This window comes from Anser cygnoides, chromosome 1 (assembly GCF_040182565.1).
Source record: "Anser cygnoides isolate HZ-2024a breed goose chromosome 1, Taihu_goose_T2T_genome, whole genome shotgun sequence".
Taxonomy (NCBI): Eukaryota; Metazoa; Chordata; class Aves; order Anseriformes; family Anatidae; genus Anser; species Anser cygnoides.
Genome location: NC_089873.1, coordinates 168,528,568 through 168,554,239, shown reverse-complemented (window position 1 = coordinate 168,554,239; position 25,672 = coordinate 168,528,568). Strand labels below are relative to the sequence as shown.

The following is a 25,672-nucleotide window of genomic DNA, read 5'->3' as shown; positions in this document are numbered from 1 at the left end:
AGTTCCAAAATACTTCACATCGCGTTAAAACAATAGTTTTCAGCAATATCCGTAATCATTTTTCACAATGGCGGAACAAATTTCATTTAAAAGCAGGAAGAAGGAACAGAAAGCAGACTGTGGAAAATTCTATTTCAACAATAAATCACAAAGGTCATGCTTGGTTTGGGGTCGTGGGACACGTCTGTCCTTGGGAAATAGCTGGAAGAGAGCGAGGGAGCTGTGCCTGGGTCTGGCTCACTCCATTCACAGCGCCTCTGGGCATCTCTCCAGAGCCCCACCGCCTTCAGCAGGATGCTCACCAGCACGCCTCTCCACGTACCACGGTGTCAGGAGCCCACCCTAGAAGCCCCAGGGCAAGCAACCATACCTTCCTCCGCGCCTTGTGCCACACCAAGAGTACTCAGCACCTAACATTTTTGTGAAAGAAAGCAGCAGCTGAGCAACTGGCAATGTTTCTGAATGAATAATAAGAACAGAACAGTGCACATCAAACCCATAACCGATCTTGCCACAGTAACTGTAATTTCAAAGAGAAACACCACGTTACTATCAATTTACATGCTACAAAGAGTATATTCACCGCTTAAATGCTTTTGCTGGTAAAATACAAAGCCAGTTTCACCCTCATGGTGAAATGAGTCAAATGGTCAAATTTTTAATATCACATATTTCTAGTTATAACCTCTCAAAGAAAAATGCATTAGTAATGTTACAGATTTAGTGTTTACTTTTTCTGTGCTCAAACATCTGACTTGACTTTGAGAGGTGTCAAACAACAGGGACGCCCACCGATGTCAGAAGGGTGAGCTGTTTCAGAGCCCTGCAAAGGTTTACTCACTGTCTCCGACTGTCAGTTCTCTTATTAAAATCACTAGGGTTATGCAAGTTGACCAAAAATAGGCTTTGCCTGTGACAGGAACAGTTTCTAGATCTTGACACAGACTAAGATGTATCTTACATATATATATGGAAACTCTACTTTAGGAAAATAAAACAAATGCATAGACTGAAACCACGGTTACTTCTTGCATTCCTTAACTCATATTTAGTTTAATATCTTCATTTATTTTTATCAAGCTCAAAAAATCAAAGCATAACAAGGAACACAATGTCCTCCTAAAGTATAATCCAGATCCAGCACAAGTAGCTCTCATCTGCAGTCCTGTTTTTCATGCTGTACCGTTTATGACACCGTTCATGCACCCCAGCCTCAGCTTCCTCAGCTCTAAAGCAGAATAGCAACCCTACCAGAAGACAAATCACATTACTTGGTGGAGGGTACAATTAGTCGAAACAGCTGAATCGATCTAAAAGCGTGGTGCCACCAAAAGAGCAGTCCCCTCTCCGGTCCAGATTCATCACGTTCAGTCTTGGTTCACAACCTCTGATGTTCATCTGAATCCTCTGCTGAGCTAAGGTCACCAAACAGGCAAAAGTACAGTTGTCTTTAAATATGAATACAAATTCTCAGCCAAAGTCACAAACTGAATCCCCTTGCCAAGGAACCGAATTGGTACTGGTGATAGCATGTGGAAGGGAGTAAAAGACTGGGACAATGGAAGGGAAATAGAGATAGAGACCATTGCTTCTGGCACAGAGTTTGGTAAGTCCTATCTGGTGGACAAACAGGACCACACACCAACTGCTGTCATCACAGAACAGAAGCACTTTCCAGGTACCCAGGACTCTGAAATTCTTCAAGAGCTGGATGAATTTTGCACAGAATTTTCAAATGAAGTCAAAAAACATAGAGGTTTCACTGGTGGAGAGATGTCAGGAATTCATCAGCAAGAGTTGGTAGGATCACGTTCTGTGGCCGTATAATCTTTTCAAGTTTCTTGTAATTCTGGAATCATCTTAGGACTCTGTTGAGAGTGCTATACATTTTATCACTTAAAGTCAGTGGGATCAGGCCATAACATAATGAATCGCACCTCCAGAAACAGCGAGTGAAACAAAGAGAACTCTCCATAAAAAAAGAGAGGAAAAGTCCACAAAGCATTTTCATTTCTCAACACTCTTTCTCTTTCTATTACGGACATGCTTCAAAAGAAAACTAAGTTAATCCATGAATGTCATTTAACTGTCAAGTAGGATGCCAATGGGCGCTTCAACAAAGACCAGACAGTCAGAGACAAGAGGCAGGATACACCATGATGATTTTCAGTACTCTTCTTCTGTATGACTGAATGTGTTTAGCTGCAGTTTCAATTTTTTACCAGTATGTTGTCTCACAGCACGCAGCAACAAAAGCATATTCAAATTATGCGTTCATTTATAGAGGCAAAAGAAAATAAAATTGCAATGAAATCTCCAAGACTTGCTTGTAGGTCTAGCAAAGGGACCAAGGCAGAGACACGTCATAAGATACGGCTGTTAAACCACTGGAATACACATTCCTACATTCACCTAGGATTTCCTTGGCATAGTCTCTAAACACATTATTTAAGAAAACTGGTCCCTCCCAGGTAATTCAAAGCAACCACTATTACCGGGCAACACCTTTACTCTAGTCATTTACGGACCATTACCTTTCTTTTCTGGAAAATATGCCATTGCTATTATACAGCAGGATACTTTGCAGTAAAGTATAATATGACTTTTGCAGTCCTGTTAACTCCTTTCTACAGGTAGAAGATTATTTATACCTGAAGTGGCTTTGCTTGTATTTTTGTTGACATATCCTATGCTAAGCTTCAGCTCAGAATAAATTTTCGCAGCTGAGACATATCAGCCTCTGAAGATGTGGATTTCTACTGGAAGCATAAATATGTTTAGCTGGAGAATTAAAAAAAAAAAAGAAAAAAGTGGGTTTTCAACTACTTAATATTATCAAAATCCTTCACTGTAAAATTATAAAAAGAAATGGACAGTTCAAGGTAAAATATTATCTACAATCACTTCCATACATATCCTATCTTTATGACTCCTGGTTGCAACCTTTTTAAGGTCTTTTCACTGATAGTGCTTATCTCAGCTTTCTTTTTTAACGTGTTTTTTTTTTTTTTCTTATCTCTTGCAATGAAGTACCCATCAGACTACAGATCAAACCGCTTGATTTTGACTTTGTCACAATTCTTGACCACCTTGATTCTTGATTCATAATCCTTACTACCTCCTAACGCCAGAACCACCAACAAAAAGGTATGGTAAACTCTAACACTTAGAAGGGCAGCTATTTGGTTTGAGGACACTGCGAGTTATTTCGCACCTCTGAATGGACCAGAAGATCAGACCCAGCACGTGGCACTGGTCTCTGTACATCTCCCATAGCAGCTCTGGGCTCTCAAGCTCCCCAGGCTCCGGCAGCCAGAAGCCTGTGCTGGGCGCTTTGTGCCTTCACAGTGAGACCAAAGCCTTCACCCGCACTTTCAAGACCTGACCAGAACGAGCAAATTGTTAGTTGTTCAGGCAAAAAATTCAGAAGAATCTAAGAATGTGATGATTTGCAATGGGATCTGACCCCCAAACTTTCTCCCTGCTCAGAAGGAAGATGAAGAACAGACCAAGTACATCAGGTATGTGACAAGGTATGCAGCTGCACAAAAGCAGAAGAGACTTCTCCAAGTCTTCCACCAACAAAGATGAGCAAGGAGAGAGACTGCGGAAGTGGCAAGCAGTTACGTTCAGGGAAAGGAGAAATGGCATGAGTGCAGCCACCTCCTGGGAAAAGTATGGACAAAGGAAGGAAGAAGAGCACTAGGAAGATGAACTTAAGCAAGAGAACGGAGCACACAAAGTGAAAAAATGGTGGCCAAAATCAAGAACAGGACAAGTGATGGACAGGGAGGGAATGCAAAAGAAATGGTGTGAACTTCTAAAGCTCTTTCAAGTATGAAAATTTTAAGTAATCTAAGAAGCTTCAGAATACTCCTCTGAGGGAATAATGTCTTTTTGTTGGTGTGGTTGGTTGCTTTGTTGTGTTTTTTTTTTTTTTCCTTCTCTGTTTTTTTGCAGAAACTGTTGAATCAGCAAGCTGATTTGACCACTCTCAGGAAGTAAAGTGAAGTCATCGCAACAAACTACATCAATTGATTTTAAACGTTTTTAAATTGCAAGAGCATCTTTCATATGCATCCTCATTAGCTAGAGACCATAATGAAAGGAAACACAAAAAGGTGAGAGAACGATAAGCAGAAAATATCAGGCAAATGTGAATGACACACTAGTACAAAGATGAGTCAGATACGGAAAGAGGGGAAGAAAAGCGTTCAAAAGAAACGAGAGGATGGAAAAATTCGGAAAGATGCAACTTCCAAGCTACTCATCTGTAATGCTCGTGTTTTTCATATTTTTACAATATATGTATCTGGTAAATGTCATGTGTTTATGAGTATACTAAAAAGATGATAGGACTAGTAGTAGTATGTCCATCGTATTAGTACTTCTGACCATTTTGAATTTTAGCAAACCAATAAAAGGAAAGAGGCAATAACCTCTACTGCACCTATGCTCAAGCTCTGCAAGAGCACAGGAACCACTCAGGCTTCTGCTTTATTTGAAAACCAGTTTCTTGCAAGGATTTTCAATTGTTTGGCAACTACCGCAACCTCCGAGGAAGGAGTCAAACTCACAGCAAGAGCACGCTGCTTCACCCAAGAGGTTTTCCTGCTTCCTCCAACCCTTACCTGACTGCAGCCAGTTCAAGTTGGGGGATTGTTTTAAAGCCAATGGCTATTTTTATTTCCTCCATTGGAACATCTCTTCTCTGTCACTGTGTTAGGAGGGGACCTGCTGCTTACAAGCCATGACTTAGCCCTTTACAGGAGCAGCCAGCTCCACTTTGCAGTGGAACTGCTGTAATAATGTGCATTTTATAAAAAGGATGAAGCGAGAAACATGACACACTTGAGCTGCTGTGCCCTTTGATTTTTCAAACCTTGTTCACGTACACGACAGCAAGACTGAACAGAGCAGCTAATACTATTTACCTCGCCTTCAATGGGAGAGACATTCTGCATGAGGCTGTCTGGCACACCAGTAGTTTTTTCTGATCTTCAGCTAGTGAATGTCCCAGGAACTGTCAGTCTCTTTGGCTGTTTTCCCACCCAGATGCATACACGTATATAATGAAAGAATCCCTTAAAACATTAGTCTCTGAATATCCATAAAGAATTCTATTTTTTCCCCTGCTTGTCTTCCATGCCTTCCTGCAGTCATGACAAAAAAAAAAAAGTTTTAAAATAATAAAGCAACCTTTCCTCAAACCACATGGAAAGGATTCTTTCTGCTACAAACCTCCCCTCATTAGAAGCGCCAGCTTAATTTTATACCACGTCAGAAGCTGTGGTGACAGAGAAATTGGACAGCCTCGGAAACTGCAGAGGAAGGGACAGAAATGCAAGAAGACTGAAATGTCATTTCTGACACTTCTCCATGCACTAACACTGTGCGCAGGCAACCGAGGGTTTGAGTGCATCTCCCCAACCACCACCACCACAACCACTGAAGATGCTGCTGCCCAAAGCTGCTTGAAGTGTCCCCAGCCAGCGGGTAGCCTCCCATGAAGCCTGGTATTTCAAGAGAAGCCATCAGGGAAAGGTAACACACCCAAACCCACAACCATCGCGAGCAGGTGGCAACCCATCATGGGGTGATGTTTTGCTAGCAGCTGGAAGAGGACGTGTGGTGAAACACAAAGCTTCCTGGCCTAGCTGCACAGTCCTACTTAGGAGCTCCACAAACACAGGAACAGTCTCACAGGTTGATTGGTTTTCAATTTATACACCTATTACTGTTTCAATTCAGAAGTCCTTACGCATTAGCTTGAGAGGCATTTTCAAGAGCACCTAAGCCATTCGGACACATCACACTGACAGCCAGAGTGGCACTTAGTTGTCTTAGTCATTTAGGCAATTTGAAAATCCTACCTTTCACATTATCTTATTGCCATCATGGCCTATGTCTGCCTGCCCTAACGCTATGTTTTTAACCAAAGCACCCAGATGGGGAACTGAGGTGTCCTAGACATTCCCTATAGGTAATTCAGACACAGATAAGCACCTGAGGACATCACCACAGCCCACCTGAGACCTAAAAGTTTTTTTTTTTGTTTTGTTTTGTTTTTTTTTACCTCTCCCTTGTCTACAGCAGCAGCATTATGTTGACTGTACCTTTAACTGAGCACAGTGCCTCAATCAAGTGTTAAATGCAATAAGCCTAGGTCACCTTCCCTTATCACTCTGTTCAGTATACATATATACACTTATGTACATATCTGTGTATAAACATACACACACATACATACATACACAGACATTTATGCACTGGCACTTTAGTACTCTTCAACACAACTGCTCATAGCATGCTTTCGCTCAAGTGGGAAGCTGCTCCTGCAAGGAAATTAACTGAGCCAAGTCAGGTCACACTCTTGTTTTCCCCCCTGACCTTTAGAGAACCTCTAAACTTTACTGGGCGCGTTTCCCATCACCCTTTCAGGAGTCATATACAGCAGAGAAATGAATCCAATTAAATGTATATATATATATATATATATAACAGAAATACAATAAGCAACTAGTAAGATTAAAGTTACTGGAGATTAAACAGTGAAAAAGATTCTTAGACAGTACCTTTCTAATTATTTTGTTTGCTCTCTTAAGATGTCAACCAAGCCAAGACCTAGCAAGTCCCTGTTTGCAAACAAGGCCTCCACTTTCATGGGCCTTTAATAATAATAATAATAATAATAATAATAATAATAATAAAGAGTCTTTGCATCAGCACAGTAGGTTTTGCCTACTACCTACCAGGCTGTGTCTCTGAATAAATGGATTTCCAAGGTAGCACAGCTCTCACACAGCTAACACTGTTACAGACATGTTTGGCGACATTGAAGCTAGAAATAGGAATTGGGCAAAAATACTGCTTTGTTTTTCACATAAAAACCTGGCACTCCGCCCTGCCGTTATGGCATACTGCACCCCCATAGGAGATGAGAGGGTCCTCTGCATCCCACTTGGGTCTCTTCACACGGTGTCTTACCAGACTTCATGCAGATAGTACTGCAAAGTCAAATTCTGCACTTCCACTTAAAATATTGGTAATGTTTTTGTGGGGCACTCTCACCATCAGGTAGCCAGATGGAATCACAGTCTGTTGAAAAGAAACAAACACAGATCAATAACTACAGTCTGAGTCGTGTGCTTTAAATACTGTCAAAACACGCTCGGGGAAAAGGCTGGTGGACTTCACAGCAAAAGCTTGGTGCACACAAATACTTCCTATGCAGAGAAATAACATCCGCAGGAGTTAACTAAAGACAGATAAATATCTGCAAGCAGACAAGTATATAAATAAATAAGGATGGGGAGAATTTCACATCCTTTTAGCCATTTATATTTAACGATCTCTGTGCTACTCAGTCTGTAGTTCTCCAATAACAGAGCTGCAGAACATGTGAATGAGAACAGGAAGGCATGAACTCAGAGATCAAACCCCAGCTCCTCTGGTTTTAAATTGAAAATAACAGCCCTTTCCCTATTGATTTTTTTTCTCCTTTTTCATTTGTGAAAAATTGATTTTTTCTCGCCTGTGTTTGCTGAAGTGTCCACACCTGCAGCTCACCGCTTGCATTAATCTTTGTATTTGTTCATCCACGCCTCTAAGTAAGCCATGTAAAATAAACACCTGGGAGCCCTTGTCCCACACTGACTGGTCTTCTCATGAAGTCTTGGAAATTGTATCCTTCCTACCTTAGGAACGAACGATGAGACAGCTGTGCTTGCATCCCCTGAGGACCCTCAGAAGAGGGCTCTTTTACACATTTTTATGTATTTTACGCAGAATGGCACCAACTTCCCAGGCAGAGGCTGCACAGACTCCTGCTCCCCTGACAGCTCCAATGAAAGAAGCAGAGTAAAACCTCCAGGCTTGCCAACACCTGAAAGCCATGAGGAATTTTGGAGTGAAAAAGAACCCTGAAATACCCTGGAAGAGGAGATAATTTTGGAAGGTCAAGATGAAAAGGTGGAAAGCACTCAACTAATAAAGCCCTCACCAGTTATTACCTGTTTCTCTCACTCTCTCAGTATGAGAGTAATGGATTTAACAAAAGAGCCCACACCACACTTTGCCAACCTACACAGTTCTTCCAAAGGCAGCTGGGCTGGCTGGAAAAACGCCAAACAACTCTGGTCCTTAAAATCCACCGGCTGTAAAACTTGAAAAGTTTAACATAGAGAGACTTTTTTTTTTAAAAAAAAAAAAAAAAAAAAAAAGAGGTCTGACTGAAATTTTTCCTCTGAGAATGATTTGGGGAATAATCTGAATTAAAAAAAATGTAACTGAGGATAAATCCATGGTGCTTATGAAATACTAATATTTTAGCACTGAATCCCTCCTACCAGAAAAGGAGCTCTTAATTCTCCAAGCAGGCCAGATTGCATGCATTTACGGTGTACGCACACGTCGACTCGGAACACGTATGGCTTATTTTGCTTCTGATCTGAACTAAGAAGTGCAGATGTGAAAGGCATTAATCCACTTTGGCAACTGATCTCTTTTGCGCTGGAAGACAGTCACAGAAAAATATTTCAGAGAAGCAGTGCAATGAAACATTATCACCATCTACTATTGCGAATGGCCATCAAATATATTAGAAAAAGTTTTGCAACTGCATGTAGCACACAAAAATACTGATTTGCACACAATAGGCAACTCAATTTTAAGGTGACTAGCCACGTTGCAAACCTATGACTTTAAAAAATTGAATATATTCCTATTCCAGGATCTTCTGAGCATTAACGATTTTGGATTTGATTTAAGTCACATTATTTGAGTCCCTTCATGACTGCCTGCTATTGCCTTTCCCTGTTCCTTTGGTCAGAGGCATCAATAACACATGTATTATGCTGTAAGCACTCCCTCATTACACAGTTCTGTGATTCATTTTTCAGACTAGCAAAAGAAAGGAGACAGGGTCATTATGACACAACCATCAGATACACAATTACATTACAAAATGCATCTAAAAGACACAGAATTATCCATTCAGTATTCACTGTAAGGCAATACATCCTGCTTGTAGGTTACGGGAAGATAGAAGAAGGACATTGGGCAACCCTCCAGATGCTGCAGCACTGACACACAGACATGCACTCGGCACAGGACAGGTACAAAGCCCATGGGAGAGGAGACCCGGGGTGACAGCCCTCTATGGGGGTGCGTCCTATATGGGCAGCACCTGCCTGGCATGGGGCACCACGACTCCTCCAGTGAGACACAGCCAGCACGCAGCAAGGGGAGATGCAGCTCTTACGTAACCATGCCCCGTTTGGCAGATTTTCTATGCAGCAGCAATTCCCAAGAATACAAAAAAATAATAATAAAAAAAAGCATGTTCTGCAATGTTATTCATGGAGAGGGGAAAAAAAAAAAAAAAGCGTCTTCCTCCGGGCACCGTGGTGAATCATTCACTGTGCACAGGGTAACATTCAGGCCAAACGAGGATGCCAGATAGAGACAAGCTCCACAAACCCAGTGCAGTGCACAGTAAATAAAAAAAAAAAAAAAAAAAAAGAGAGACCTCTTCCCTTTCTGAGAAGGTAAAGGAGCATTTTTTTTTCTGAACCTGGGTCTGTTCTGTACTTCAGAGAATTTAGCATTCTACAAATCCTTCACTGCAGCGATAACCAAGATTGGAGAGTTACAACGCAGCACCACCGATTCTGTGGCAAACGGGGCAATCTCCTACCACTCCTCAAGCACTTAAGTTGAGCTTTCCTCCACATAAACTTTAAACACCAAAATACCCCTAAGAGCCTGCCTACCCTAAGTCCCAAAGATAGTCAAATGAAGAGAGACGGGAGAGCTGTGCTGCCCCTGCAGATGTGTCCCTGCCTGAAGAGCCCTTGTGACACCGTGGCCACCACACTAGCAGTGCCCACACACCCCGGTCCCCAGGAGAGCTGTGGTGCACACCAACCAGGTCACTTTTGGAGGAAGCTGAACCAGAAGCCCCTCTCCAACTGCACCCAGACATGCTCCAGCCTCGAATGGGGCCACAGGGTCCACACCAGTGACTATTTCATCATTTCCATCTGCTGCTGCTTCAAATTACCTGCTTCTGGGGAGACGTAGCCTCCAGCACATAAGCGCCAAAGTTAGGTGAGAAGAATCTACATCTGGTGGTTCTGAGATGCTGTGACTACACCAAATCCCTTTTAAAATAAGCTAACATTGCATGACATAAGACATATTATTTTCTAATATCACCAAATCAGTATTTGTTGGATATTTCTGCATTCCCTTTGCTCCCAACGCTTCTCTGAATTACCTTATGCTATCTTCCATGTAGGACATCTAAGTATGTTTACACACCATTACCAACCCACGGGAAAAGAGCCCAAAGGCTGAAGTACTGAAGCTGAAGAGCTGAGTGGCCTTACCCCGGGGAAATAACAGTGCAAGGCCTGTGAAGGCTGGTGGGCTTCACGGACAAATGCAAGCAGCTGATGAGTGGTAACTCTGGGCAGCAGCACACCCAAACCCACCACCCAAAGCTCTCAGGTACCTGAAGAGACCCTAAATCAGGCCGTAGGTGTGCCTGTTTCTGTCCCTCTGATGACAGAGCGTACCTGCTCCCGTTCAGCTGCAGGCATCTGCCTCCCGGTCAGCAGCAACCCGCTGGGATTACTGCAGCCCGTGCTCCAGGTCGGCTGTCCCACCGTCACAGCTCACACCTCGCCAGGCAGAGTTAACGTCCAAGTGCAAGATACGTACCCCTGAGGACAGTTTTCACGTTGTCAAAAATCTTACACTTCCTTCTGCTCGTTCACGCGTGATCAGTCTCGGCTCACATACTGAAGTTTCATTCAAAGAACCGTGGACAAGCGTCATCCTTTACACAGGGAAACTGATGCAGCTGGATTATACCAGCCAGACAATCTACCAGGCATTTCTGGAGAACACACAGGATGTTTCTTCTCCCACTTGCAAGACTAACAATAGTACTTGCTTTACGGCTACAGCACTGATATACACTGGTTTGTTATAGATTTATTGATTAAGTAGTCTTACTTGTAAGGACAAAATCCCATGCTCCTTTTATTCCTTGACTCCTTTCAACACATTCTTCTTTATTTTACATTCGCCTCCCCCACTATACGTATGGACTTTATATGGAACAATACACAGAAATAGACTCTCATAAAACATTTATTGTCAAATACCACCTTTTTATTATTATTATTTTGAGAATTAAATTACAGATAAGCATAGCCGCAAAATGAGTCTGGAGAGGTTCTTTGCTTTAACCCATTTTATTTTGTCCAATATGCAGAACGCAGTATTTCAAATGTTACAACCCAAATAATTTACAAAACACAAGAAGCTTTAAAAACAGACTTTTTAAAAACAGACTGCTGGTTTGCTGCCACCTGAGCAGCTCGTATTCACCATCTCCCTGCCCTGAAGTATGTACAGCATCCCTTAATAACAGCTGAGAATGAAACAGCAGCAACTAATGCATGCTGAATTCTGAAAGCCAAAACATAAAATATACCAAGACCGAGTTGTAAGCTGCTCTCGTAAGATTGTCTGTAATTTTAAAAATTAAAAATCCTTCTCATCTGGATAGTACCTTTTATTGCTAAATAGTTTTAAAGGTACAAGACATTTATCACCATTAAAATCTATACAAAGTCTATATCAGACCATGTTCAGGTAAGAATCTCCAAATCTAATCAATTCCCAAAGCAATAATTTCCAGAGCATTAACATTTCAAATGATTGAAGCAGGTAGTGAGCCGCAGAAGAGTTGAGTGATTCAGTGACTTCCTAGAGAAAGTCTGCTGCAGAAGGAAAAATACATCACTAGTTTTCCAGTGTATTGTCCTTCATCTGAAACACAGCTTCAGACTTCCTGCAGCTGAAAAGTGAGCTGCTTCCAAATCAAAACAAATGTCCCTGCCTTGAAAAAAACAGCAGCTAGGCAACAACTAATTTCAGGAAATGGTTTGGCATTAAGAAATCAATTCTTTGTCCACGGAAATTTTAGGTGAATTTGAAGAGTTTCACAATTGCAGAGACCAAATGTACTAAAAAGAAAGCTTCTCTTCTAATGTTCTCGCACCTTCTGTGTGCGCATGTGTGTTCGTGTTCCTAGAGAAGAAAAAAATATGCGAGTCTCAAAAAGGGTTGCGTGAATTATTACTTTATTTAAATCTTTTAGCCCCAGGCAAGAAAAAAGATCACGCAGCTATAAAACAATTTCAAGTCTGCCAACCATAAAGCAAGCAAAATGTAAAAGGTACAAGGGTATTTAAACAAATGGAATTAATTCAGGTCCTTTGCTCCTTAGTATCTAAGCATCTTCCAAAAGCATGTAAAGAAACATAACTTATATCTGTCCTCCAGAGCTTAGTTTCTCTCAAATTCTTCCTGGGAAAATCCACATGTGCACTGCAGTGTTTGAGGGATTCGAGGTTATTTCACTCTTCTTTTTGTCCCCCCAAGCATCTGCACATTTGTTTATCCTTAGTCATGAGAACACGGATGACTTGAGAATGACCTCAGGGACGAGCGAGGGAGCAGCGAGATCTAGAAAAGCCTCGGTATCGTTATGAAAAGAGACTGTCTGCAGCAACAAACCAAGAAAATCAAAGAGGAGGAGAAAGAAGGCAGATATACAGCTCACCTTACTCAAGATGTTCTGCTGGACAAAAATTAATGAACACCATGAACATCTTCAGATAGCAGCCCTTCAGAAAACTGAGAAGGAACATACCTGGGGAGATCCCGCTTTTGTAAAGGTTGTAGGGTGTCCCGAGCATGCTCCTTCCAGTTCAGTGATCTCCTGCCATAAAAGTGGTCCCCCCCCGTTTTTGCATTAGTAGTTTATGGTAATCATAGGCTGAGCATCTGGAAACGTAGCTCAGCGTTTCTAAAGTGTTTTTCACATACTACACGTGGAACGCTCTGCCCACCTCCCATATTCTTTCTCTTCCCAAAGCAGTAGGAAATTCCCACTCTTTGGGATTTGTGAGCCAACAAAAAAGTTGCAGAATTCTCTTGCTGCAACAACACGTTCAAATGAGAAATAGCCCCGAACAGGACAACGCAACTGCAACTGATTTGGTAATAACAATCATCATCATCTAGGGTGGTTATTTAGACTTCATTCAGTCTCTCCAGCCATTTATGCAATTTAAAAATAATAGAATTTTTAATTGGCTATTCTACTACAAATCTGAGCATTTAGATATGAGGTATTTATGGTCACTGAGTAATATTAAATTTAACCTGCCTGTCTTCAAAACAGAAGACACTAAAAAAGGAAAGTGCGAAATGTGATTCATGACAGGGTGCTAAATTAGACAATCTTAACTGTGGAGTCATAAGCACTGCCACTAACTCTCGCGCAAGCACTTTCAGAAAGAAGCTCCTGCCACTTAGCGTGAGATTTTCCACACTTGGGCTGTGCTTGGAAAGCAGGATTTGTTTTGGAAAAGAGAAGGATTACAATTTTCTACCCGATTTTGAAGCACGGAGAAGGGAAAAATGTAACCACGTCCAGAACTGAATTCCTCTTCAGCTTAAAGAAGGCTCAGGGGGGAACTCATCAGTGTGCATGAATACCCAAAGGGAGGGTGCAAAGAAGCCAGAGCCGGGCTCTTTTCAGGGGTGCCCAGTGCCAGGACCAGAGGCAATGGCACACGCTGGAGCACAGGAGGCTCCCTCTGAACACCAGGAGCGCTTCTGTGCTGTGCGGGTGACTGAGCACTGGCACAGGGTGCCCAGAGGGGTGGTGGAGTCTCCTCCTTAGAGACCTTCAAAAGCCACCTGGACGTGGTGCTGGGCACCCAGCTCTGGGTGGCCCTGCTAGAGCAGGGAGCTGGACCAGATGGGCTCCAGAGGTCCCTGCCAGCCTCAGCCATGCTGCGATTCTGCGATAATTATAAAAATGAGAAGCTCTGAAGAGCTAGGCAGTACCTGCCAAAAGAGATACCTTGCACCACAGCAGCAAGAACGCAAACCCAGCCTTTGCTCAGACCCGGTGCTCAACCAAGCCTTGAGGGTCGGGCAGATGTACCGGTCTGACCCTCCCCACACCCCTGCCTCTCTGGCAGGGCTCTAAGGATGCTGCAACTCCTCGTGCAACTCCAGGGGCCACTGGAGTCTGCAAACTCAAAAAATAAAATAAAATCAAGCCCAAGTGGTCAGCCAGCATTTTCAAACGGGGCTGGCGTGCTCAGAACTTAGGCTACCACCTTGAGACGTCTTAAAGCTATTTGACTTGACCCGTGCTATTACTCTCTTAAAGCTGGTCTTTAAGGCTGAGAAGCACATAATCGAGAAACCTAAAGACTCTTGTGGCTTGTAGGAGGCGTGGGCGTGAATGCAAAATGGCACTCTGAACTTTAACTCTTCCATACAGACTTTACAATACTAAGTCCCTGTAATAGATTTAATAATGTCACAGCCCCCTACATATTTGCATCGCTCTGTAATATCAAAGTTTTCCAACCCAACTGCTTCAGATCTGTATCACAGGAGAGGGGAGGGGAGAGGGAAAAAAAAAAGAAAAAAACCCAGACCACAGCTTCTAGGCAATTTCCTCTATCTGGTAAATTCACAAATACAAGAACGCAACTAGAAACTGTGTGCTGAACTCCCCAAAAGCCAAAACCCAATCCAGCTGCAAGATTCATTTCTCAGCGTACAAGCTGCAGTTGTCGGCGATCTCTGCTGTTCACAGAACTGTTAGACAAGGGGGAGCCTGAGCTGTAGGCTAAAGGAAATAGAGATTTGGACTCATTCAGAACAAGAATTCCGAAGTCCAAAGCTCCCCATGGAAAATGCACTGCTAGTAACTGTCTTTCCATGCAACAAGGACTCCAACTCGAGTAATTTCTTTAATCACAACAGCAGAGGTATTGAAGAGGAAAAGGGTTTCTTAAATATGTTGATCCCAAGAGATTTATTACACAATGTGCCAAACGGAGCCAGAGAAAACAGCTCTGGGTTCTCTCCAAAGGTATCAAGAGGCGAGGGACTGCAGTCGTCGCCTCCATAACCCTACATCAAGACATGTCATGAAAGTGACTGTTGCAATTCACCCAGTCAAGGTAGATCCGCACCACCCACCACTTCGCAGAAAGTAGGATATGAAACGGAGCTCATCGAGGTACACAGGTACAAAGTGAGGGGCAAACCAGCCGGATCCAAGCTCTTTGCTGCCTCCTGCCCAGCTGCAGAGTTCATCATCTGCCCAACCCACACGCCAGGCTTGTAAATCAGTCCCAGCAGTGACCAGAACAAGCTCAAGCCTGCGCTTTCCTGACCTCTGAGGAAGCAGATAACATCAGTCAAGTTCAGAATTGACTGTCCGCTGAGTTTCATCAAATTTCCCTGTGATGCTGGATGCCAAGCACCACCAAGAACCAGATTATAACGTGTAGCCACTGAGTGTTCTGCCCCCCCCCCCCGGCTTTCTTCACTGATTTCATGCACAACGCTTATGCAATTCACCAGCTGAGCTTGTGGCAGGTTAGCAGGGAGCCACAGGCACCTGGGCTGCAGCCAGGGGCCTCTGCAAGCCCAGCTTGGAGCTACAAAGCAACAAAGATCTCACAGAAGACAGCTCCTGCACTGCTGTGCAGGAGATACAACAGGTAGGATGGAGCTGGGTACCACGAAGGTTCAGCATCCTTTCCAGCATTCGTTGTAATGCACCAGGAAAACAGCCAAGACTATGAGGAGTAAAGAGGTTAAAAGACTGCAGAATGAAAAAACAATAAACAATTTTTTTTTTCAGGTGTGGCTTAATACGAGCTTATATGTAAAATAACAGAGGTTAAAAGTGAAATTCGTGTCTCCAACACTGCAAATCTGTTTCTCTGCAATGGGGAAGTTTGGCTGAAAATTCTTAATTTATCTTTGGCAATCTAAACCATTTTCATATAAATTATGTGGGGAAGGCAAAACTGACTGACACTTTGTTTCACAATAATATGTCAGCCAAAAATCCTGGCTCACATGACTCACTTGTTATCACTGCCAGAGACTGGGAGCTTCACATCTGATGCTTTATGCATAAAAATCATCTACCTACATTGGAAAATACACATCACAGCATGCAACCTTGACTGAGATTTGTGACTTCCATGGATTTCTGATCCCTTAAGACAAAAAAAAAAAGCATCCCTTTATTTTTACAAAATTAAGATGACTGTAAGATCTTTACCATTCTCAGTCTAAATTCAAAGTCAGGCTGTAACTTCCATTTATTCATGTGGCATTCAAATGATTAAGAAAAGACATTATTTCAACAGTCAGACTAACACAGCCTATCATTAAAAAAAAAAGGCAACAAAAACCACTCGATTTCTGCAACAACACAAAACCACTGGGAGGAGCGACCTTTTAACCCGACGAAGCAAGACGACGACTGCAAGCCTGTCCTCTCTGTGCCTGCTGAAACCAACCAAGATGACAGCGGTTGTCCTCTTCCCCGACTCCTCTCCAACACCAACTTTGTATTTGAAAAAAATGTGGCGTATTGGAATTATTGGATCTTTGCTCATTTTCTATCTTGTAACAACTGGAACAGACACGGAGCAGGCAATTTTTGCTGTTGTTGTTATTGGGAGACTTTGTGGTGGAATCTATGTCTCCTTTACACAGTGTCTCTCACTGGTATTTAAATTTTTTAAAGACAGTTTTCAGCACTCCCGCCTGCTATTCATAATGAAAGCCACAGTGGAATCTTTCAGGTTTGCCTGCAGTTGCGGTTACCCTACTTCTTATAAACACGGCGACTTCCTGCCAAGGTTCCCACTGCTAAATCAGGTTGAAGCATGGCATCCTTCACAGCTGTGACCCCTGAGTGCACTCATGCTGCAACTCTGTCTGGTTCTATTAACTACACACTGCAGTGAGATAGCATTTCTGCTGCTACGGCCAGAACAGGCGACTTCTACTCTGAGCCAGCTCGGGGCCTGCCAGCATGCTCCTCTGGGTAGCACAGCGTTTTTTGCTAGGTTTCAGAAGCAACCTCATTTTCGTTAATTGCTTGCAGTATGAAGTTCACGGCACACTTTAAACACACCGTGGTGACTAGCACGTAATCCATTCACTCTTCTAACCATGCAGATACAAGCACACAGAATAAAGCTCTTGATCAAGTGAACAATAAAGGACAAAAGGACTTTTCTTCTGTAGGTGAAAAAAAGGTGAATTAAAAACCAGGCTGAGCATCTTATCACTGTTTGGTGATCCTGTAGTGGATACAGTTATTGCACAGCAGGACATTAAATGTGTTTTCCTATATACTGATAAATTATAAATGATGTGTGTCCTACTTCTTGTAGTACCGCTTTTCTGATAATCTCCTGCAGGACTGAGTCAGCTAATAGCAGCCTTGGCATTTCTGACCTTTACTTAGTCAAAAATTCTCCATTTTGTTGTTTAAACAAAGGGTCTTGTCTGCCGCCCCGATGGTCCCCATTTCACTTACCCAAGGCAAGCTGGTTTGCTTGACACTGGCACCACAGCATCCCGACACCAGGCGCACATGAGACAGAGACTGGCTTCTTTAAACGACAAATGGAGAGCTCCCCCTTCAACACTTTTGGCTGAGACATTTCCAGCCCTTTCAAATCACTCCACGTACCAAAACCTCAGCAGCATCGAAACTGTGAAGCTGTCAATCACCAAGAAGAAATTCTGCTGCTGGGAGAGAAAATGGGGAGGGGAAAAAAAAAAAAGCCACCGCTCCCCCTTGCTTGCTTTCTGCGTGCCTGCCCCTCCAGCTGCCCCGGTGCGCTGTGTCAGTGGATGAAAATAGAGCAGCTTCGCTGGCTTCTCTCCAGGATACCAGCTGGCAGAGCCAGCAGCCTGCTCCCAAGCAGAAAAGGGTAGGGCATTATTTTGGTTTTGTTTGGTTTTTTTTGGGTTGGTGGGTTCTCACCCCTACCCCTCAAGTGTGAACGTTCACTTTCATTTTGACAATGATGGGTGAGGGTGGGGGGGGAGAACCTCCCTTTTGAACACAATTTGAAACATCCACCCACACCTGATGAGTAGGAAGCCTCCGGGAGCGTCATCTGATTCTGCAGAACCTTATCTTCCCCAGGAGAAGAAAGAAAACCTGCAACTCCTTACTGCAGAGATAACCTTCCAAACACATGGAAGTGAGGCAATGAACTACCGAAACACTCCCAATGCTGCTCTTGTACCTTGATACGCTGCTTTGGAGCAAAAGAGTTCCTGTTCAGAAATCTGGAGATGATCCCAAAACTGCGAAGAAGGCCTAAATTTCACACTGCTGCTACTCTGGTCATGGGCCCATAATACAGGAAGACTCTGAGAAGCATACCGGCAAGAGAGGTGTAAAGATCTACGGAGCATACTGAAATCCAACAGAACAGCTAAGAAAAGACAGGGAGAGTGGCAGTGCCCAAAGCACCGCCAACTCACCCAGAAGACTGCAGGGACGGCGATTCAGCCTGCTAGACAGCACAAAACACTCCAAAAGACAACGGCCCCACTACTTAAATAAACTTTCTTAAATAAGCTTAAATGCATACCAACAAGCTCTCCCAAAGAACGCCTGCGTCCGTAAGCTTTGCTTAGACGCAAGCGTAAATCACTCGGGGACATTTTACTACCGGCGCTTTGAATCTCACTGCACACATTAGCACCCAGGACGGCACCTGTAAGACTCCACAGCCTCACAGCCCTACCTCGGGACACAGCCCTAAGAGAAACACCGCCGAGGCTGTAGCCTTATCCCAACCGCCCCGGCTCGCGGAGCTGGCATTTGGGGAGTGCAGTATGTCATTTCTGCACGCTGCCCAGGGAGGAGCACACTGCAATTGCGTTTAGGGATCGGGTGGCACAGCCAACACGCTTTCTTGCTGACACCTCTTCTGGCCCACGGCCGCTCTACACCTTTTCGCGATCGGGTTACGAAGGACATGAGTCAGCCGCGTCAGATTTCAAGCAGGGCCCAGGTGTGGTCACGGTGCGGACAGAGAACACTGCTCCTCTGGCAGCAGTCATCTGTGCAAATACAAGAGGAGGTCTCCTAAGGTAAAGAGGTTTAAGCTCAATTCATGTTGGAAACCCAAATTAACCACCTCAGTACCACGCAGGTCATCTCCACTTCAGGAGCTACAGTCCCGTTGCTAAAGCTACTAGGTTTCAGAGCCTCACAGCCAAAATGACAGAGAGGCTTTCCGAAATTTTAGTCATGACTTATGTCCAGTCGAAAACAAAGGCATGGACAGACAAACAAAAGGCATATATAAAATAAAATAACGGCATGGATAGACAGACAAAATCTGTTTACTTATTACGGCCCTCCTAGAAGCATCGGTACAACAGCACATAAATGTTTAGTAGGGAGGTCCTACACATGAGGTCGCAGGGCACTTCTGGAAGGTCACAGAAGGACTGGTTGCTTCTGGAAGGTCCTAAGAAGACCAGTCTGTTTTCCCCCAGGGGGACAGCTGTGAGCAGCATCACAGGGCCGATGTGCTCCTAGCACCTCTCCTCTGCCACCGGTACCGCTGCCACCATGCAGGAGCACAGCCCCCTTTCTACTTTTGATTGTCTGAAGTTGCCAAGGAGAAGCCTTGTGAAGAAAAGGGGGGAATTACACTAAAAGAAGGAATGGTGAAGGACAGAGAAGAAAAGAAAAAGAGCATTGGCTCCAAATACTTACTATTGCGTTGGTTTGTGCTTTTGTTCATTTTTAAGACACACAGCTATTTGTTACATACAGACGGCTGGCCAAAATCCAACTTAAGTCTCATGGAGACAGCAATTTTACTATGAAGAACAAGCTGAACATATTTACTGGACTTGGACAGGCCTGGAGACCAAGCCCATCACTAATTCCCATCTCCTGGCTGATCATGAGGTGTTTACTTAAGCTTTCTTGCTGCCACTGAAAGGGAGGATAACTCATCTGGGCAGGAGCCCTCTGGCTGCAACCTGTATTTGGTAACACAGCGTTACAAGTTTTTCATTCATGACTCCTTTAGCCTTCAAAAACCTCCTTGTAATTTTTCTCACTCTTCTGGAGGTGGTATGGTGTTGGGAGCAAAGGAAAAACTGAACAGAAAACACCTGGCCTGCTTACCATATTTGATGTACTTTTACCACCAGTGCAACCGAGAGCTCTTGCTCTCTCAAGTTACAGAGAAAAAAAACAACTGAACAGCTCCTTCAAAGCCACGTCTCCCTCTGACCGTTCCACATTCAGCACTTAAACATGAGTGAGGGGAAAGTTGTATCACTGCCGTGCTTCCAGATCTCTCAGATCAGACTGTAGAGTGAAGGAGGGGGTTAAAGCCCTCCAAGACAGGCAGAGGGTTTAATACAGTCGCAGGAGGAGGCAGCTGCAAGGATCACAGCCGCAGGGAATCGGAGCACTTGGGAGAGGGCTATAAGAGGAGCAGGAGGTAGTCAGGGAGAAGGAATGTCAGACAGAGGAACGCATTACTGAAAGAAAGACAAAGAGAGTTGTCGATCCATTGGGAGAAGCTAGTAAGAAGGAAGGAACCAGATATGAACTGGTTTGAAGAGCAGCTGCGATGTTCATGCCAGAAAGTCACCATGACGGTGACATGGCAGGGTGCCCTCGTGACTTCCCTCGTGGCTGCATAGGATTTCATACCACTTCCTACCAAAAAGGATCCTCAAACTATGCTCACCTTATAAAGTGAGTGGCACTGACTGTGGGTGGCTGTCCTTCTCTTGCTACACACGCTGGTTGTACTGATCCAGTAACAACTTCAACAGAGGCAGCTCACAGGTACTGTCCCCCAACCTAGTAAAAATTGCTTCTGACATCCTTTCCTCAAGTTGCAAGACTACGTGTAGCAGCGGCAGAGTTAGCGATAATCACGAGACACTGATAAGGATCAGCACCAAGCTGAAACTGTGGTGGAAGCTGTCTGGGGGCACCACGTACACAGATGCTGGACACATGAGGGCACGATCAGCTGGGATTTGGGCCACTTTCCACGCCTGGTGCTTTAGGCTGGTGAGAGCACCAACAACGGTCTCTCTTCTGCCCCACGTGAGCCATTTGCGGATCTCAGACAAAAACAAACTCAAAAATAGTCAGACAAAAACTCTCATAAATTCAGGCAAAAAGTAAGAAGCAAGCAGATGGTTTGCCACGTGACACGGAAAACTCAGTAGGTAAATTACCAGAAAAGCAATGGGAAGATCCTCAAGGAAGAACTGCAAACTGGAGATAGCCAATACACAAATGAAAAGCAGATGGAGCCGTCAGACTCTGTACAACTCCAACACACCTGGAAGAACTTGTGGGAACAAATCCTCTTCGAGCAGTTTAAAGTGCCTGGCCTGCACATAGCAGTGAGACAAGCCCAACCAGCAGAGCAGACACCTCAACTTGGGCTTACGGGTAATCCTTCGCAGGAGAGGTTCCTAGGGGATACTTGTACTTTTAACAAAGCAGCCATTACTTACAGCAGTGCTCCAGGGCGACTCTGTGAGAGAAGTCTTCTGCACAGCTGCTAACAGACTTCTGCGATTGCTTCCACAGATTTTATCTGTTCTGTGGATGCACAGAAGGGATACAGTCCTTCTGCGAGTTTTGTGTTTGAAAACAACCTAATCCCAAGCTGACAGCCCGAGAGCATAGGTGACAATTTCCATGGCAGCTCGCTCACTCAATGTATAGGTGGTAGTGCTGCTCGGAGTCCAGGTGACCCAGCCCTGAACACAACTCAACTCTTGGGACTCCCAAGCCACGTGGGCTGTCAGAGCAGCGCCCCATCACTGGCAAGACTAAGGTGAGGTAAGTTTTGTTCATCACTGAGGAGCTGTTACTGAAAGAAAGCACACATGGGGACACCAGCACTTAAATACTGCAGAGGTGTTGGGAACTGCACGCTGAAGAGTGATTTCAGGCCAGGCATGCCCATACCCCATTGCAAGGACTCTGTGCTACAAATGATGCCAGTGATGCAATCGCAGTCTGACGTCTCAGCTAGGCCAAGTAGAGAGCTACTAGATGGGGAAAGTAATTGAGCACTTTTTCTGAGGGACAGAGGCCCCACTGGAGACACATCAACCTTCTGGCAAAGGAGAGAGGTCAGTGGTGAGGTCTAAAAAGCCTTTTACAGCAGGGAATACAGACAGAGCAGCAGCAGCTGGGAACCAACACAGCTGCAAAGCACAAAAGCACTCGGGAGAGGGAAGGGAGGGAGTCAGGCTGGCCAACCTTCCCAAGCCTACGGACCACATACCAAAGTCTCCACGTGGTTCGAGAAGCCCATGACACATACCTCACACCCTGGAGGAGCTGGGGGGAGATGACAATGGATCTCTGAAGTCTCATTTCTCCAGTGCTGGACACAGCCCGGTGCAAGGGGGGTGCAGCAATGTCAGCCTCGGCAGAGCCTGCTGGCTTGTCTCCTCCTACAGCCGCGTGCTCAGAGCACCCAAACCCCCCGTCGCCAGCACAAGCCTGCTTCTGGGCTGCCTCACAGGACTTGCATGTGTTTCTCTGGATAAGTCGCAGTATCTGCCCAAAATACTCTCCTCCATGCATGGCAGCCAATCCCTTTCTATTGCCGTTTTCTCTTATTACTTTTCAACAAAACACATGAAGTCTTTGGAAAGGACACGTTTTGAGACCTTGACCAGCAAGGCCTTTGAAAGGAGGCTAGTAATCCTGAAAGCCAGTAACAGCCAAGGCCCATAGGTCAAACAATCTGCACTCATCCACACCAGCCAGTTTCTATCCTTTCGGGTGGGCATCATCGTCCGTAAACTCACTTCCCCTTCATTTTCTGCTGGACTGATCCATTTCTTGCAAACAGAGGTTCGGAGATTACGTCACAGCCTTACGCAAGGGAAACTTTTGGATGCCGCTGGGCTGGAACAGCCCAGATGAAAACTGGAGATATTGAATAGAGGAAGGGATAGGCTCCGGCTTTTCTGCACAATCTCTGAGGAAAACTCAGTTACATTTTTCATCTGAGCTTCAGTGCGTGAGTTTGCTGGTGCTGTGCCCAGAACACGTCCCCAGACCAACCCTACCAGCGCAGCCATGGTACTGGATTACTGGGTACTTCAGGGAAAGCAGAACACAAAACTTAATTAACCACTTAATCAGTGCTTTAGAAATACTTGGTTGAGGGTTCTTTCCCCCCTATGCACAGAGAAAAATAAGTTTTCAGCAGAACAATGCTCTGGCAATCACCTCCTATTGGCCGCACATAGGAGAAGCCTACCCTTCATGAGTTGCTCTTGGGACTACAGAGCAGGTAAACTTTTCAGAGGGATGTGAGGGAGACAACTATTTTATGCCCCTTTTCCCATCAAGTCTGAATATATTTACAAGGGGGTGAAGGGTAAAGGTGAGGGACTAAACTAGAAAGAGATGCACTGGAAGAAACGGTGAAGCAACACAGGGAAGAAAAAAATAGCAAGTACTTAGTTGAATAACTCCACCAATTCATGCAGAAGGACAGGAAATGAGGACAAAAGAAAAGGGTGACAAAATAGAAGATTTACACGTGTTCACACGCTGTTAGCTCAGTGCCTGATTGATTTGATAACCAGCCCTGGCACATTACATAAATCAAGTTTTCAAGAAACCTTTAACCTTTACTCAGTCCTTGTTGTGGGGATATATCAACCACCACAATTATAGCAGTTTGTTTTGTTTTAACACATACCAAGAGGAGGATAATGCAGGAAAAAGATTACCCCAGCTACACAGCTTGTGCATCTTGACAGGGGGGTCAAGGACTGCCAGGGGAAGCATCTTTAATATTTACCCCTAAGACCTGTTCAAGTTAAAATTAAGAAAAAAAAAGAGGACTGATGGTTTCCTTGCAAAGGTGCCTGGCACTTAACTTATTTTCTGATGCTTTTGAGCTCAAGAGTTCTCTGAGGGACAATCTGACAGTACCACCACACTTTACTGGGGACTGCACAGAAGTGACTCTCTCAGGGAATTAGCTCTGATCAATGCTTATTGACAATCTGAAAGCTTCCAAGAATATTGCAAAAGCAAACAAACAAACAAACAAAAAAAACAGCGTAAGAGGGTTGTGAAGATTACTGGAGACTACAGATAGAAAAGCAAAGGAGAAAAACGTACCATATGACTTGCAAAGTAGTTTCACTTCTCTGCAGTACAGCAGGGGTACTTTTGTGTAGGAAAGAGGAGAAAGAGGCCGATGACTTGCTGCAGTACCTTTAACAAACTGTGCTCCATTCATCTCCTCTGGCTGCTGTCCATCACATTTTATCAACTTATTCAAAGTGAGCATTAAAAGCTCTTTAGTACCTTGCCACTTTTGTTACTGTTGGGCAGAAATAATTGCCAAGTAAGATAGCTATCTGCCAGAGCCTGCTCGTGTCTGAGAAGGTAGAGGGCTCCAGGAGTTCCACTTTGAGCTTTTCCAAGTTTCCAATTGCCAGGTGCGTGAGACAGCTGAACTGCACAGGAAAATTTCACGTGAAAAAAAAATCAGAGAGACACAGCAGAGCCACGATCTGGCCTGAAGAGCTCCACTACTGAAACCATTCAAGCAATTTGAGGAATGTTTGCCCTGTTTTCAAACCGTGCATCCGAAAACAAAGCCATCGGTCACCTTAAGTGAAAAAATCAGTGATCCCTGAAACAGGCGCTGGCCCTTGCCCTTCCGACGCTGCCCCCTCCCTAGCCACCCTCTCCCCCTGCCCCAGAGGCTTATGGAAGTACCAAATCCTGTCCAGGGCTCCTCAAGGAAATTCTTTGTTCGTGCTGTTTTCTCTGAAAACAGCCTACGACTGATTTCTTTTCACTTCGAACATGCCAAGGTTTGACTCCAGCATAGCAGCTGCCCAGTAAGTCAGCTGGGAAGTGGACGGCTTTGCTCGGGGAGGCCTCAGCCTGCCTCAGGAGCCCTCGGGCACACGGGACACCGGCACCACACAGATGCAAAGACAGGATCATTGCAGTGAGTGACAGAAAATACTTCCTTCAGACGTGGAGTGAGCCGTAGGCCAGCCGATCTTGCTTGCAGATATCGTTACACGTGTAATAATGCTGGCAAAAAAAAAAAAAAAAAAAGAAAAAAATCCAAGCACTTAACCTCTTTGATGGCATTTTCAGCCAAAGATGTAAAAAGTAGTTTCCTTTAAGTCAGGGTTCTTGTTCAGCTCCACATGTTACAACACCGGAGTTAAGCGCCGTGTCAGTAGCTCATGTCACTTGATAGCCTACTAAAGCTTTGTTAAGTGCGAGGATTTGCATGCTATTACCAACACCACCATAAACTTCCCAGACTTCTGTAAAACCCTCCCGGCTGCCATTAAACCGCTACCGCCGTCTTTTCCCCCCTTTCTTTCTGACACCAGCTGACAACAAGGCGGCACGGCATTTTGTTGCCCCACGCCTGCCCTGCTGGTGCTGGGCTGGGCGCGCCCTGCCTCCTTCACCGAGCCCTCACCTCAGCGCTGCCCGTCTCCCCTGCCTCCTCACCCCGCTTCTCAGCCAGGCCATCTTCCCTCAGCCCTGCTGCCTCCTCTGCCTCACTGCACAGCTTCAGCCCGCTGTGCCCTGCTCTCCTGAGGTCCCCACGTGTGGCTCCCAGCTGCCCACCGGGGTCCCCTTTCATCCTTTGGCGGCCGCCGGTAGCAGCTTTGCCCGTGCTGCCACCTGAGGAACCCCCTCAGCTCCCCAGCC

The 25,672-nt window shown here is 44.7% G+C and overlaps 1 protein-coding gene across 10 annotated transcripts in view; it reads right to left on the bottom strand.

Moving 5' to 3' along the window:
• The window catches only part of KLF12 (KLF transcription factor 12), a 248,643-nt gene that overhangs the window by 200,755 nt on the left and 22,216 nt on the right, over positions 1 to 25,672 (bottom strand). Inside the window, exon 1 of one of the 10 annotated variants that reach the window (XM_066987679.1) lies at positions 17,462 to 17,477. The exons of the other annotated variants lie outside the window; for them this stretch is intronic. The gene's annotated coding sequence lies outside the window, so the exon portion shown is untranslated. Of the gene's footprint in view, positions 1 to 17,461; positions 17,478 to 25,672 lie in introns of those variants that run through there. 10 annotated transcript variants of the gene reach the window in all.